The sequence below is a fragment of the Haliotis rubra genome, unplaced genomic scaffold (genome assembly GCF_003918875.1).
Source record: "Haliotis rubra isolate DU_JTF1 unplaced genomic scaffold, ASM391887v1 Scf19, whole genome shotgun sequence".
In the NCBI taxonomy this organism is placed as follows: Eukaryota; Metazoa; Mollusca; class Gastropoda; order Lepetellida; family Haliotidae; genus Haliotis; species Haliotis rubra.
Genome location: NW_025765891.1, coordinates 446,174 through 463,688, shown reverse-complemented (window position 1 = coordinate 463,688; position 17,515 = coordinate 446,174). Strand labels below are relative to the sequence as shown.

General features: G+C 39.5%; 1 long non-coding RNA gene across 1 annotated transcript; it reads left to right on the top strand.

Annotated features, from left to right (window-relative positions):
• Window positions 1-1,146: 1,146 nt before the first annotated feature.
• Window positions 1,147-13,357, top strand: LOC124274305. Its single transcript, XR_006897908.1, has 3 exons — window positions 1,147-1,289; window positions 1,739-1,740; window positions 13,346-13,357. It is a non-coding gene; the product is annotated as an uncharacterized LOC124274305 (long non-coding RNA).
• Window positions 13,358-17,515: the final 4,158 nt, after the last annotated feature.

Below are 17,515 nucleotides of genomic sequence, written 5' to 3'. Positions count from 1 at the left end.
GTTAATATTTAACGTCACATCAGCAATATTTCAGCCATATCGTGACGAGAACATATTTGAGGTTGAAATGGAATATAATATAAAACCTGTCGTCAAAGGACAGTAAAACAACTACACTATCGCAGTTAGAATTAAAACTAGTATGTAAAGTTAAATCTAATAGCAGTATTTGGACAAAACATAATATAAAAACAGGCTATAGATCGCCAGCAACCGAAGGTCGATCGCCATACTAGGGGCCATGGGAACTTTTGCTTCCTGCATGGACCCTAGCTGGATTTCCACCATCCCTTCAATCGCTGGCGATTGTAGGAAAGTTTAGCTATACTTTAAAATAACAAAAATACTACGTTTAAAACATTGGTAAGTTTAAATTGACTTTAAAAGTTTTGGGACTTACGTACCCTCTCAGGAGGACAATAATTTCTGGAAGTTGGAACAAGACATTGTGGCACGAGCTCCTAACCTTTCACAGTCAGTAATTAGCAGATTACAATCACGATTTTGACTGAGAGATAACGTCAACAGACGTCAACCTGGTGGACCAAGGGCGACAACTGGAGCACAGACTGTGCCATCAGAATGGCTGTGTTACGAAAATCGTGGTCAAAGTGCCTCTCAAATTAGAGATGGGCATCAGAGAGCTACAGGTGTTCAAGTGAGTGCAACAGCCTTATATACACACCAGACCATATAGTGATCGATGAACCAGACACTCCAGCTGTTGATTTCAAAATACTACCACTGTGTAGACGTGTAGATATTCCACTGCTTACAAAGAAAGAACAAGGGTTTTCACATAGTTGTTTTGATGATACAGTGGGTGTCAGTTGTAATATCCACGCCCATTTCAATTGACTCAGGTTAGAAAAATGCTTCTGAGTCAGTGGCTGTGATCCCTGCCTCTGTCATGCTTGTACACACTTTACAAGGTACGAAGATTAACACGTATGTCCTTATGTTGGCAATTGCCGTAAAACCTGTTCACACAACAATTGATGTAAGTCTGTTGGATGAACTAAGAATGTCACTTATTTAACTTAGATAATACCGTTAAAGTTGGAAATAATTAACTGAACACATAGTGTCTATCAAGTACACTATTTGTATTGTGGTATTACCTAACACATGTTTATTACAGGATATTTATATAGCGCACATAACCACGCAACTAGTGCATGCTCAAGGCGCTTGTATTTTCCCCTCGATCATTGGATGTCAATCTCAACGGCACATCGTATTATCAATCTCAACTCCATGGGGGGTATACTCATCTTGCAGCCACTAGGGTTTCTCATCCTAACGAGTTTATTGTAAGTTCAAAACGTAAACGATAGGGTGAGTGAGTGAATATGGGTTTTACATCGCTTTTAGCAATATTCCAGCAATGTCATGGTGGAGGACACCAGAAATGGGCTTCACACATTGTGTCCATGTGAATCGAACCCGGATTTTCGGCGTGAAGAGAAAACGACAGACTATATCTGCCGATAAAGAATCGAGGGTAAAAATGTTGTCATATTCAGTATATTCCTCTGAAAATTTATCGAATGACTTGACAAGGTCTTCTTGACCTCCGATTGGGAAGATTAGGTGGGAGCATAAGGTGTCATTCCAGTAAATATTCACACAAACTTATTACTTTCTGTGTACCTTCTGAGCTACTACCTACAACGGAAATACCAGTACACAAACTGTACATCCCCTACTTCACAATGGAACCGCCTCCGTGGTGAAGTGGTTAGAGCGTCCGCCCGGAGAAGGGAAGGTCGCGGGTTCAATCCCCGACCGCGTTATACCAAAAGACGTTAAAATGCGGTACGTGTTGGTCCCTGCCTGGCGCTCGGCATTAATGGGTACAACAAGGACTGGTCGGCTCGGAGTCAGTATAATGTGTCTGAGTGGGGTATTCATGCTTCACTGCGGCATGGTATCTCAGTGGGCTAGCACTATAAAACCAGCTTCAGTCTGGGCTAGTACAAGCAGCCGCACATACACACATACACACATGCACGTCGTCATATGAGCGAAATATTCTCAAGCACGACGTTAAACCCCATTTCACCTCACCTCACTTCACAATGGATATACAGAATGTGTTCGTGTTATCTCCTGAGCATTGTTGTCCAAACACACCCAAAGGGATTTCCTTCTCTGCAATGCCACTGGCGAAACCATGTCAAGAAGAACATTGACATAGCGTTAGACATGAAATCAGTATATGCTACTCACAGTTTGATAAGGATCTAGTTTGAAAAATAATCACGCCAAAAATACAGACTGAAATATAATGCATGTTAGACCCTAATGAGGACCTTAATTCCTGGGTGAAGGGATAGGGGGTGTAGTCATGGGCATTACAGTGTATGTACAAGATTGCTCATCGTAACAAGAGAGCCTAACCTACATTTGCAATTTGTGATGGCAACAACTGTATGCTGGTACGCCCAGCGGACTTCACGATGTTGTTTGCCGACCAAAGAGATCAGCAGGCCAAGTTTTGAACCAGGTTCCCAGCGGGACAACCGGTTTATCCTGATACGTCATCACGTAGTGACTCATCCTCCTCAGAAATGATCTGCAGAATGCCCATCCTTCTCACCATGTCTTCTCCGTCCAGAAATTGCATACGCAAAAACTTTTACTGAACGGATTTGGCAAAGTGCTGAGATAATAATGTGGTTGTTTCTAGCGTTTCAAAGGCAGTGTGAGCTGTATGCATCTTTTGGCGCTGAGGATGATATATTTCGAGTAGTAACCGAAAATACTTGTGTAATTAATATGACTTTTGCTAACAGAAATATGTTTTGCTGAATTTCTTGAATAACAAGGAACCTTTAACAAACACAGGATACCTCCTCCAAATCGGCATCAGCAACACCCATATTCGCAGTTACAACATGGAGCCTTCAGAATCTGTCCCGTATAGCAAGCTGCATAGTGTAATTAAGCTCCCTCGGGATCACACATATATCAGCTGTATCCACAAACTTTCATTCCCATGACAACTGGCATGATAAAACATCCTCGACATCCATCTTAATTTCCATGGCAACTCACTCGCGCAGAAAATATTCATCCGCTCATGACACCTCACGTCTACAATCAGTCTAACTTGTTTCAAGTTAGCACAAGGAGATGGATCCAGAGACCATCGCTGACGGGTCTGCTGATGGTCCTGTGGGGTCGTTCATGACGGTGTTTGCACGTCTTTTCATCTGCTGTCACACACATTTACTTCAGTTTAAAGTACTTTTAGAAACAGGCTGCTCCTCGAATATCATCATGACGAGTAGCAGCCGTTGACAACACTAAAATGATCTGCACGAAGTCTTTCAAGAACTGCCTCCATATACCTTTTTCCTGGGAATGTTTTACCAACAAGCGCAAACCAAACAGGGATAGTGAATGAGTTAGTCAGTTTAGTTTTACGCCGCTTTTAGCAATATGCTAGCAATATCGCGGCTGGGGACAGCAGGAATGGGCTTCACCCGTTTACCCATGTGGGTAATCGAACCCAGGTCGTGACCAGCGAATGAAACCTCAAAGCCCCATGACGGTCAGAATCAGGCGGCTTTACTGCAAGATTGAAATAGAGACATCATTTATGACTATGAACATTGTAAGATTATGCACTCATATTTAAGTGTAAATCGTTGTTCAATCATGGACAATTACAAATCCTTCGCATGCCATTTATTATCTTGAAAAATGTGTTTATCAACATATAGTAAAGATACGATTGAGAGGATTTTGTGTTTTTGTTGAAATATTTATCACATTTGGTGACGTTTACAGGTTATCGCAAGGTGAGATAGTCCAAAGAAATATCCACGGTTCGATTTGTTGTGTTTTAATGTTTGTTTCTGACAAATACCAGCAAACGTTTGATTCTTCTCCATCTATTAGTGCTACGTCGTCTAAGGCGCCACGAATCGATGTGCAGATTTACCAGAAACCCATTATTTGGGGGTTCCTTTCACTTTAAGCTAAAACAACGTTGTACAATTGGACGATTGCTAAAAACCTACCCAATGTACTCTGCAGCCGCCGGTCATGGTTGTTTTGCAAGCAGTCAGTGTAGTGACAGGATTTCATTGTAAATCAACAGAGGCAAAAAGATCGTAACTACTATACTACCTTATATTTCAATATAACGGAACGGATCTACACGTTACACTCAATAGGCATCAGATGTGTGTACAAAACCTGTCAACAGCATAATACATACACGCATAAATATAGGTTAGATGTAAAACATAATTGCCGAGCATGCATGGGTGTACATACATATTCACTTGGGTAAAACTATACGTGTAATTCAGCAAGGAGAGATCACTTGATATGTGTAAATACTGACACGAGTGAGTGAGTGAGTTAATATTTAACGTCACATCGGCAATATCTCAGTCATATCGTAACGAAAACAATTTATACAATAAAAAGTGAAAACATTTGGAAGATTTAAATCTGTCGACGATGGACAGTAAAAATACTATAGAATCCCATATATGAATATAAAACTAGCGAGCAAAGCTAAATCATTCCAATTAAAGAAGATAATACAGTATAGAAGACGGGCTATAGATCGCCAACAACTGAAGCTAGATCACCATACTAGGAAACATGGGGACTTACATTACTTTTGCTACCTGCATGGACCCTAGCTGGATTTACACCAAATACTGACATGAGGATTTTATAAAATTCGGGCAATTTTCCCTATCTTAATTCATATATTTGAAAACATATGGGGTCAGTGTTGAAAAATCTCTGTAAAAATATTCTACTTTTGTTTTCTAAAGATGTACAAATAAAGACGACATGGCAAAGTAGAAACCTCCTTTAAACAAGGACAACAGTTTATCAGTTTGAAACAAAATGCCCAGTTTTGATTATCCTTTTGGCTATCCCCAGACTTTTCCAAATGTGATGGTTTATGGTAAATGTGGTCGTGTCCCACATGTAGAAGCACAAACACAATTTATGAAATACTGGATAAAGCTCTTGGATATGCCTGTATCAGGATTTCCTAAGAAATGTTATAACATGATGTGTTTGTTTGGCACTAAAGGAAAATTCAGTTTCGCAACGAATGTTAGAAATTTACATAATCATTGTGCTTGAACGTAATCGAAGATGAATTCCACTTTTTGTTAGTATGTCCTTTGAGTACTCTGATTTAAGGGCAAAATATCTCTTGCAATATTACCACACATATCCTAATACCTGTAAATGTTATTTGTTAATGAACACTAATAATACAAGTAATACTGGAAAACTTGGTACGTACGAGAGAAGTTAAAAAAACAGTTAGCCTCACCTAGAAAATGATAAAAAATGCAACTGTTTTTATGTTGTTTTTCTACATATTATCTGTCAAACTCAAGCAATTTGCTTTTCCTATGTTCCAGCCTCACGATCCCTATTTTGTTTCACTTTTTATCTTGGTACCCCCTAAAAAACGCAAACTCTGCAATATGCAAGAAACATTTTGTTTGTTTGAGATAGACAGAAGTCCGCTAGAATCAAACTTAGATATCAAAGTACATAAAGAGGCAATTTGAAACTACATTCGCTTGTTAAAGTGACTCCCCACTTCATGGTTACTGAAAGAGCTTGTTTTGGAGACACTACCCACCCCAATTTCAGATGACGTAATCATAAGGACATAACTTATTCTATTAGTAATGTTTTCACTATTCATACATGATAGCAAGGGTTCAAACTAAATACTGAATGGTCACACAAGTGTCAGCTCTCAATATATTGTAAACAGAGCCAGCTTGAATATCTGGACACAATGTTTTTGAAAGTTCATGGAGTTCGAAAACCGTTCAATTAGCTGTTTTTGAGTTCACTATGTACACATTTATTTTACCGACATTCGCTGCTTTAGTTAAACTATTTTATTCATTGAATCGTTTGCACACTCAACTTAAACATACTTAACTATTTTTATAGCAGCTTTAAGCATGTCAGAATAGGTTAAACTGATTTTATAAATCCAGTCGAGAAAACAGACGCCATTTTGTTTACATGTCATATAGTCGGTAGAGATCTTCAAAATAACATGAAATGATGTTTTGTACATTTAACATGGCGGTATGATAAATACGTTGTATGCTTCTCCCTCGGGTAATACGGTCTGATGTACGCCTTTTTGTAGCAGTGTCATCCCTGACTACCGTCTCGGGTAACACTTCTACAAAGAGACGTACACTAGACGCTCCAGAGAAGCATACAACTTATATTAGCTGAGGGCAAACCATTATCCAAGAGATACCAAATGACAGATCGTTTTTCATTTTCTGCATTTTTTAAAGAAATATTATACCCCATGTGTTGAGATGACTAATATCTCGTTAACTACAATACCCACATATGTGAAATTTTGGATATGGCTTTGCTAATGACATTATTCCGTCAAAATGAAACGGAAACTTTTCAAACATTGCACATGTATTGGAGAATATAGTTGGGCTGACTACTTTTTGAAAGCCCCTCGTATATCCACTATGCTTTTGTATGCAAAAGGCGTCCATAAACATTGTGATTGTGTGCCATTATTGTCATGTGACTTCGTATAATAGGCATGTGGCTTCTTCAGTACTGGGATAAAAGACATTTTTAATATCCCCAGAAACAGATTCCACTTTTTGTAAAGGGCAAAATGACTGAAAACTGTATGAATTGACCACTCAATGTCAGTGATGACAACAGGTGTTTACGACAAGGGGAGGCCTACCAGCAACAGGTGTTTACGGCAAGGGGAGGCCTACCAGCACCAGGTATTTACGACAAGGGGAGGCCTACCAGCACCAGGTGTTTACGACAAAGGGAGGCCTACCAGCACCAGGTGTTTACGACAAGAGTAGGCCTACCAGCACCAGGTATGTACGACAAGAGGAGGCCTACCAGCACCAGGTGTTTACGGCAAGGGGGGGGCCTACCAGCACCAGGTATTTACGACAAGGGGAGGCCTACCAGCACCAGGTGTTTACGACAAGGGGAGGCCTACCAGCACCAGGTGTTTACGACAAGGGGAGGCCTATCAGCACCAGGTGTTTACGACAAGGGGAGGCCTACCAGCACCAGGTGTTTACGACAAGGGGAGGCCTACCAGCACCAGTTATTTACGACAAGGGGACAAGGGCGAGGCCTACCAGCACCAGGTACTTACGACAAGGGGAGGCCTACCAGCACCAGGTATTTACGACATGGGGAGGCCTACCAGCACCAGGTGTTTACGGCAAGGGGCTACCAGCACCAGGTATTTACGACAAGGGGAGGCCTACCAGCACCAGGTGTTTACGACAAGGGAGGCCTACCAGCACCAGGTGTTTTACGACAAGGGAGGCCTATCAGCACCAGGTGTTTACGACAAGGGAGGCCTACCAGCACCAGGTGTTTACGACAAGGGAGGCCTACCAGCACCAGTTATTTACGACAAGGGGAGGCCTACCAGCACCAGGTACTTACGACAAGGGAGGCCTACCAGCACCAGGTATTTACGACATGGGGAGGCCTACCAGCACCAGGTGTTTACGACAAGGGGAGGCCTACCAACACCAGGTATTTACGACAAGGGGAGGCCTACCAACACCAGGTATTTACGACAAGGGGAGGCCTACCAGCACCAGGTGTTTACGACAAGGGGAGGCCTACCAGCACCAGGTGTTTACGACAAGGGGGCCTACCAGCACCAGGTGCTTACGACAAGGGGAGGCCTACCAGCACCAGGTGTTTACGACAAGGGTGGCCTTCCAGCACCAGGTGTTTACGACAAGGGGAGGCCTACCAGCACCAGGTGTTTACGACAAGGGGAGGCCTACCAGCACCAGGTGTTTACGGTAAGGGGAGGCCTACCAGCACCAGGTGTTTTTGACAAGAGGAGCCTTCCACCAGCACCAGGTGCTTACGACAAGGGAGGCCTACCAGCACCAGGTGTTTACGACAAGGGGAGAGGCCTACCAGCACCAGGTGGCCTTTACGACAAGGGGAGGCCTACCAGCACCAGGTGTTTACGACAAGGGGAGGCCTACCAGCACCAGGTGTTTACGACAAGGGGAGGCCTACCAGCACCAGGTGTTTACGACAAAGGGGAGGCCTACCAGGGTATTTACGACAAGGGGAGGCCTACCAGCACCAGGTGTTTACGACAAGGGGAGGCCTACCAGCACCAGGTGTTTACGACAAGGGGAGGCCTACCAGCACCAGGTGTTTACGACAAGGGGAGGCCTACCAGCACCAGGTATTTACGACAAGGGGAGGCCTACCAGCACCAGGTGTTTACGACAAGGGGAGGCCTACCAGCACCAGGTGTTTACGACAAGGGGAGGCCTTCCAGCACCAGGTGTTTACGAGAAGGGGAGGCCTACCAGCACAAGTCATTTACACAACTGAAAGGTTAGTATCTACAAGCCGAAGCTGCACAGTAGCACTCCTCCCTTCAGATGGTGTGACGGAGTGTTGGCACTAAGTTACGGTAACACAGGAGGGTAATCGGTCACCCACGTGTTAGTTGTATACTGATATGGGATAACTAGATGGTGCGGTCCAGACTCAATTTGTTTACAAACAACATCTTACAGCTGCAATACTGCTGAAACAAACATATACTCATGATATAGTCACAATTGTACAATCGACTCTGCTTTTATGAGATATATCTTATGGATGTGGAACGGGTTTTGTCGCTTCTATTGTAATCATTCTAGAGTACACTTATATGGCTATGTAAATTATTGTAAAATAATGCTGTAATTGCATTACATTGTTCCCGACAAGATTCAGAGGAGGTTGATAACATTGCTTTTGGATAATACTTAGGAAATTTTGTATACTATCTGATATACGTATTAATGAGGAAGCTACTATATTTTGATGCCTGGGAGTGTAATCTGGACTACCATAGCAACTCTACTGAGTTTTCATTATGTGCTGCCATTGTAAGTACTTTGAGCTAATTTGTATTGATTTATTAATATGTATAATATTATTATGCAACTGTTATTTGTATCATATCATTTCTTTGTTCTTACTTGGCTTGCGCGGTATTGCGTAAAGATATATGAGTTCTTATTGTTTCGACGTCTACCACAACGCCATCTATGTCGATAGATAAAAACATAACATTTTTGTTAAAGAGTAGGCATCTCGTCCGTATAATTACGTTTAATTTATTTTACCTATAATGTCCTTTGGGCTGTGAATGTGTTAGTCACATTAAGGCTAACACCGTAGATCACCATGGGTTTAACAACAAGCACTGTTACATGTTTGCCAAACGCGGTCACCAAAATCGTAATACAGTTCTATCATACGGGCTGCATCCGTCTTGTTGGCAATATGCATTTGACTTAAGTGTTTGGAATTTGAAGAGTTTGAAAAACGCATTTACCAAGAATTATGACATACTTCATCCCAACCTCATCCATAGATAGACATGTTTATCTGACTCTGGATTCCAAACTAAGCCTGATACATCAAGAGCCGCATAACAACCCATTCATCAACGCTCATTTCACATCGCCTACATAATTGTCACATTAACCTTGTAATTCAATAACTGTATACAGGACCACGCTTCCATCTCAAAGGAGGCTTCAGGTTTCTTCATCCCTGCCTGGTTTCAACCTCTCACGTCGCACCTTCACCACCTCAGATTCAGAAGAAACATTCTTTCCTGCTCAGAGAGTTCCTGTTAATGACAACCTTATAGTGAAAATACATGCACGCTCAAGGACATATTGTACGCCAGCAATTCTGTCATGTTCTATTATAAAAAATGGAACATTTGATACCGAATATGTTATCTATTATAACACTCAGATAACAGTGTGTGCAGCTTCCGCGCTAAGAACATGGTTTTAAGAAAGGAACGTGAACAGAAAGGCGCAAACTCCAATAAATGTCAAACAGTTTGTTTTGTTAATTGAAAACTGAAAGAACTCAGTAACACCCCAATAAACAAGCTGAAGTGCGTGTGAACATCACGACGGTAATGTGGTTACGTCACCCATTTCTTTTGTTTGCATGCATGTACAATTTGCTATGAGACATAATAGATAATAATGAGTGATTCCCATTACAGTGTGTTGGATTGCACAATAAAAAAGCAAAGTATATTTGGTTGGATGTCAGTGAAATGTATTGTTAGGCAGTGTTGTAGTTATATAACATTACTTCTGTAGAGGTTCATAGGAAAATGTTTTCACAGTAATTAGTTGTCAGGAATGTATGAGTATCTTAAGTAAGAAGTGGTGAACAAGTTACGATGTTTAGATTATTTGCCCTATAGCTCTATTCCTGAAGCTAGACTACATATGCTGCAAGGGAATAAATAATATTATCAACGACTTGTAATTATCATAATTGCTATTGTATTTTATATTATATTTGAACGTTCTACATACTCTCTGTTCTGTAAGCAACTGTAATTACTTTGCAATACTGTGTACTGAACTGTAGACTTAGTAAATTGTTAAATACATTTGCTCACCATAACATTTCTTTGTTGGTTTCACCCTGAATCCTTTGTGAAATACTACAGATTTATTGGTTAACTAATTGTTTCAATGTGCAAATCGACACGTAACAGTTTGGACTGCTATTTATTGAATACCAACATCTGTATTTCGCTAGATTGTATGTTCTGCAACCAAGTATTTAGTTAATAAATGAGGACGTGCGTAACCCGAGGTAAATGTAACATTTTCCCGCGCCATAACTTTGTCTGTTGTCCACTTCAAACGCTAACAATCTTTGTTTCCACTCAGGTGGAAATTGGAAATATGTTGCCGATCTTATGTCTCCTTGAAGTGGAATTTAAAACGTAATTGAGATAGTAACTATGAAATGAGTTTTATACGAATTCCACTGACAATCTTGTGCTGAAAGATTCAGAGCCCGCTAAACTCTATTTATAAATAATGACATCATATATATACGGTAAAGACCGTTAAATCGCATACTCACATTTCTCGATATCCCCTAATGATCCATTGGTACTGTCTTCCCTCTGAGTGTCGGACCTTACATTTGTGATTTAGGTTTCAAAGTTCATCAGTTCTTATTTTAGAGATATAATGATAAGAACTTCGGGGCATTAGAATAAATTAAGCTAAAGTATCAAACGCTCGTGTTGTTGTCGGTTTTTTTTGTTCCTGCTATTTACTCATCAAAGCTTCTAAGATTATCTCTTCAGGTGCGGCCAGGTAACATCATCGTCCTGTTTTCAGGAGTACTTCCATTATGTGATCGGCATTACGGCAGGTGCCGAGAACACTCATTGATGTTCACGTTTCGCAATTGTTTGGATTCCATTACTACAGTTCAAGAACACATGGGTGGATGTGCAGTCAGTAAACGTTAATGTACTTCTCTGACGTCATTGAGCTTAAACAATCTTATTGATTACCGTTGCGTTTGGTATCACGTATACTGCCATGGCCATTCTGGTTGGTTTAAAAGAGGAAATCCTTGCCGCCTTTAAACGAAGTCCTTTCAGACATTAATCCGTATTGAGCCGTACCCCCAGTGTTTCCGTAACATCGGCTTAATGTGGAACATACCTTCACATTAGGATTGTCGAATCTCTGGGGTACGTAAGTCCCAAAACATTCAAAGTTTATTTAAACCTACTACTATTTTAATCGTATAATATATGTTCGTTTAATTTATGGCTAGATTATCTAACATTGCTAATAGCAGAGGGGATGGTGTAAATCCAGCTAGGGTCCATGCAGGAAGCAAATGTACTGTAAGTCCCCATGGTCCCTAGTATGGTTATCTACCTTCAGTTGTTGGCACTATATAGCCTGTTTTTACCTTGTATTGTCATCTATAGTTAAACTGTTTTAGATTTAATTACTAGTTTTAAATTCAAATCTGTGATAATCTAGTTATTTTACTGTCCTTCGTTGACAGGTTTTTATAGTTTACCATTACTTACTATGCATAAAATTAATTGTTCTCGTCACAATATGGCTGAAATATTGCCGATGTGACGTTAAATTTTAACTCACTCACTCACTCACTCGAATCTCGGGGTTTACAGATTGTCATCTGTTTGTGTAATACTGTTATCGAGATATCTAACCAACTACATAAGTACAACTTTAAAAATACTTGAAACTGTGTGATGTGGAACCAATATTTTGAATTGATAAATCGTGTTGTAACATGTATCATTTTTGGAACGTTCTATGATTGCTGACTTGTATACGCATGTTTAATTACACGTTCAGAAAGACAAGCATGAATACAACCAAGTGATGAGAATGTGTTGTACATTGTATGTTGTGACAAACATCAGATTAACATTAACAACATGTAGTTGTCATGAAGAAGTTGGTATCCATAAAGAAGTATGATTCAGTTTTGTAGTTATTATTTTGTAATCCATTTCTAATCCGATATTTTTTAACAATTGTCTTAAAAACTAGAGTAGAACAGGGTTTGTTGTAATTAATACGCACGCACGCACGCACGCACGCACACACACACACACAGAGAGAGAGAGAGAGAGAGAGAGAGAGAGAGACACACACACACACACGACTAAGGTCCCAAAACAATTATAGTAAATTTAAACTTACTGCTATTTTTAACTGCAGCATAGATGCTCTTTAAATTTATGGCTAGCCTGTAAAAAATTGCTAACATCTGATGATGTAAACCCAGCTAGGGCCCATGCAGGAAGCAAATGTATTGTAAATCCCCATGGTCCCTAGTATGGTGATCTACCTTCATTTGTTGGCAAGCTATTTCCTGTTTTGTATTGTCATTTATACAGTGAAACCTGTCTAAACCGGCACCCCACGGAACCGAAATAAAATGCCGGTTTAGACAGGGTGCCGGATTAGACAGTGACGATCATTTTCCAACATGGCTGCCATTTACACTCGTCAATCTCTTTATCTCTATAATGCCTTTGATCTTCTGTAATTGTGCAACACATTAAAACAGTGTTGATGGCAGATAATTATTCTTTATTCAGCACTAAACATTGTTAAAATATTTTAGATTTAACTACTAGTTTTAAATTTATATCTGTGTTAATCTACTAGTAGTTGTTTTCACTTCACTTTATTCAGAATTGAAGGCCATGTGGCCAAGAGTACAACAGGTAACACAACATTGTCATGGTGTGTAGAGTTGAAATATAATTCATAATACAATTATTTTAACGTAGGTTTTGCTTCAGGAATATACATGTTCCTTTAAGAACAGTGACACTGTGTATCTTCATAAGGGCTCGGAATTTGACAATTGAAGGTGGGCTGTAGAAATAGGCTGGAATACATTGGGATCTGCATCGGTTATAAAATGGACATATTAGCAACAAGTGATATTCATCTTCAAGCCCGTTTAAAGTACATTTGTTACAAACTAATTCTTTATATGGGACAATTATCTTTGAAAAACGTTGTTTTTGTATATTCAAATTATGTGATTGGCATCGGAATTTGATCAACATTCGCATAAGATCTTTGTTTAATGCGCCACAGGAAATATACAGTTCAGGTTCAAGAAGTGACTTAAATGTACTATAATTTACAAGAAATGATGAGTTTCTTATTTTACTATTCCAGTGTTGTATATTAATATCTATACAGCGTTGTTTGAACTCAAACATGAAGTGATTTACATCGCCACAATCTTGGGCTAACCAGACATAGGAGAAACCTGTAGTAAAAAGAAGCATTCGAATAGTAGTTGTTTTGCTGTCTTTCGTTAAATTTACTTTCAATGACTATAAATCTATAGTTTGATTTAGTCACGAAATATGGCTGAAATATTGGCGATGTGACTTAAAATCTTAACTCTCTCTCCCTCTCACACACACACAAAAACACACACTCACACACACACACTCACACAATTATCGTTATGTATCACTCACAAACGGCTTGCCTCCCACGCCGTGGTATACTATACACTGTTTAACTGAACACATCATTATTATATAGGACAACAAACAGCTGACTACGAAACATAACACCAAGCATGCCATAGTAGTAGTAGTAGTAGTAGTAGTAGTAGTAGTAGTAGTAGTAGTAGTAGTAGCAGTAGTAGTGGTAGTAGTCAAACCTGGCTGAAGCTGTAGTAGGTTTTAGTTTGCCACGCGTCGTTTACCGGATCTAGAAAGCTTGACGTATTGTTACTAGTTTGTGGATGTCATCAAAGTTGAAAGTCATACAACAATCCCATATACCGCGGTATGACTGATTTCCTGTAACAGTAAACATTTAACCTAACTTACTCGATCTTGTCTGCCAAAACACTGGCTCCAGAAAGCACCTATTGTTGGCTTGGTATGCGAAACCATGGGCAAGGGACAAATGTTTCCGTCAGTAATCATCACATCATGATGAAACATTTTAATGCACAGACCTATGTTTTTCTCGTTTTGGTTTCAGCAAAAACACAGAAACAAGATAAGGTATGGGAGGTACGGTCACCTTGGCGCTAAGAACGCTTTGTATAACGGCACCTAGGGAAGCCGTTTGATATTTTGCTAGAACTATACAAATGCTTAATTTGTGCCTTTTGATATGTTGGTGTTTCTAGAAATAAATAGTTTGGGTTTATCTTTGGCAACTAAACGTACTTGCACTCAAATACACGTGGAATTGATTTCCGGAGATATTTGGTTATAAAACTTTGCATATATATCAAATACATGCTTAACCACTAACCAGTGCTTTTCGTGTCACCATGGCAACAAGTTGGGCTAAACCCATGAACAGGTTGCATTCATTACTCCTTACATAAAAGAAGATGGCTTGCAATGTTCATTTCGAGCATATTTTGTTTACCACGATTTCAAAGACCGTCATATGATTCTTGCTATTAAGCTTACATTTCAAGGCCCCAGGTAGGCATTTTACAAACTGACGCATCAGTGACAACAATAGTTATCACCATTTTGCAATTCACCATTTTGGCTTGCACCACAGGTTCCTGTGCTTTTCAGGTGCACAGATGATTAGCCTTTGCATGTATTTATTGCGGATTCCACCGATGGAGCAGGACATACTCACCTTTTCGCAAATATCAACATTATTTTATGGTGTCCATCACGATAAAGAAGCTGAAATTCATAGAATTCTTGTCTTTATGTGTATTACTTCTAAATGCCATTCAAAGACTCTATTTGGTAGTGAGTCACAAACACATGCTATCGAATCTGCTTTTTTGATGTTGTGTCCCATGGCGAGGGATAGTGATGCAACGCTGTTTTGTTGTTTCCTTGTTTTAATCAATTTTATATTAATATTAGTTGACGCAGTTAGAATATATAAACAGCAACATAAAATCATGCTTGTCGTAGAAGGCAACATAATGAATCGGGTAGTCACAATGGGTGACTCGGTTAATATCGTGTTGCCGTAAATCGACGGGGTCACAGTATCGTCTGGACTGTTTACAGACCGAATTACTTGGTATTATTTGCTATTGTCTGTTATTATATGAATCACGATCATATGGGTCCAAAATTAATATATCAGCTAACGTGCAGGAGTGCCAAAAGTGTCCTTTCTGTAATTGGACGTTTACATCAGCTAAAATACTACTTTCTTGATAACTATACATGCTCAAAAAAAGACATGACGCGAAAAGTATGCGCACTAATCCAAATGCAAAAAAAAATCTTGATATGTAACTTCAACTGTATTATGTGTATAACATTTAGCATATACACTTCCAACGTCCTACAAATAAACAAGTTTCAGTCTTGAAACAAATAACACAAATAATACCCTTGAGACAGATGGATGCTAATCCACCTGACATTTTGCCCCATATTATCTGAGCAGACAAGCTATTGGTTGGACCACCATAATGCTGATAAATTAATGTTCACACAAAAATTCAAAATATACAAAATTCAAGTTTAATACAACCATACAAACCATGTCTCCCTTTATTCAGCAACTATTATTTCCAGTTATTTCCTGTAAAATTTTAATTGTGTACACCGTGTCATGATGTCACTTGAGTTCACTAACACACATCATGCCACGTCTGATATAAAAATCTGCTCTAAAAAGGTACATACTTTGCATTATCATTTTCACCTATTAATTTTGTCTTCTCGAGTCATGTAAGAGGACATTTGAAGATAAGGTTAAATATGATACCAACAGATAAAGTAGCTGAAAAACATCCAATTGTTTACGTGATTTCCAAGTGCTCATGTTTCACCCATCACGTACAGTGCTGGACAGTGTCCCTATCAAATGTCAAATAACTGCCAGCTATCATATCAAGTGTACGAATGATCTGGCACTTGTTGTTAACATGTCAACCGAATAACATTATTACGACCCGTGCAAAAATAGAGGTATATGCATTACTCTGCTTGATGTGTCAAGATCCATGTACTTTTACTGAAGCAGTTATCTGCTTTGTGAGGGTCGGAAAGCCTTTTCCTAAGCATATTCTATCATTGACACATCATTCAAGCGATTTGAAAGTTTTGATACATTTTATATCATAGTTTGCTTGTCAGTGTTACATGAATAAACAGCAAAACAATCATTTCCCGAATGATAGAAAATCCCTCTTAAAAGCGGTGTCCATTTTATCAAATGTTTATGAATACTCATCAAACAGTGATAAAAATAGTTGCTCTTGTCCTACTCTACCATTGGCACCCGTCACAAACACGCCCAAAGGTAAATTAGTTGTTACCCTCCAGGAGACACGGTAATATATTGTACATGTGAAAATAGGGTGTTTCATCCGACATCATCTTACTAATGCGTCAAATCGAGAAATTTGGAAAGCTTTGCTAATGCCCTGAACAAGAGTCGTTGCAAGTCCTGTAGGACGAGCATGTTTGATTGTACCACCATGATTGTGAAATGCTGTTAAAATATTAAACGACATAAAGGTACAATATGCATACCTCTAAATGCGAAACATCTTCTGTGGTGTCAACGGTCTCCTTTTTTACACTTCAATGAAACAAACTGGCTACGAAAGGATACCAGAGAACTGAAGCTCATTATTAAGTTGAAAGTCTTGCGCAATTTCTTGATTCCACCAGCGTAAAGAGTACGTCATTGCTGCATCATGTGTACATCAATTAGTTCTTTGAAATATGACATTGGTACAAATGCAGATAATTCGGACGGCATTCCAGATAAAAACAAACTGTGAGCTAAAATACGCATTGAAGAGGGATGGTATATTTTATAACCATACATACAGAAATGGCTGAGCAGTAGGCTCATATTTTCTGGAAACTTGCAGAGGCATAAACTTTCATTGTTGCATACTTGTGAAACTTTAAAGAAGAGAGAGAGTTTTGTTTTGGATGGCCTGCAAATGTATGTGTTGTACCATGTCTACCGGAAACGCGAATATTTCACATATTCGAACCTACATGAAATAAACTTAAAGCATGTGGTGAGTGTTCGATGCTCAGATAGTATATCTCGTCAGTTCTGTGTCATCCTCAATATTGATGTGTCATTTCGAATGACTCTTAATTGACGTT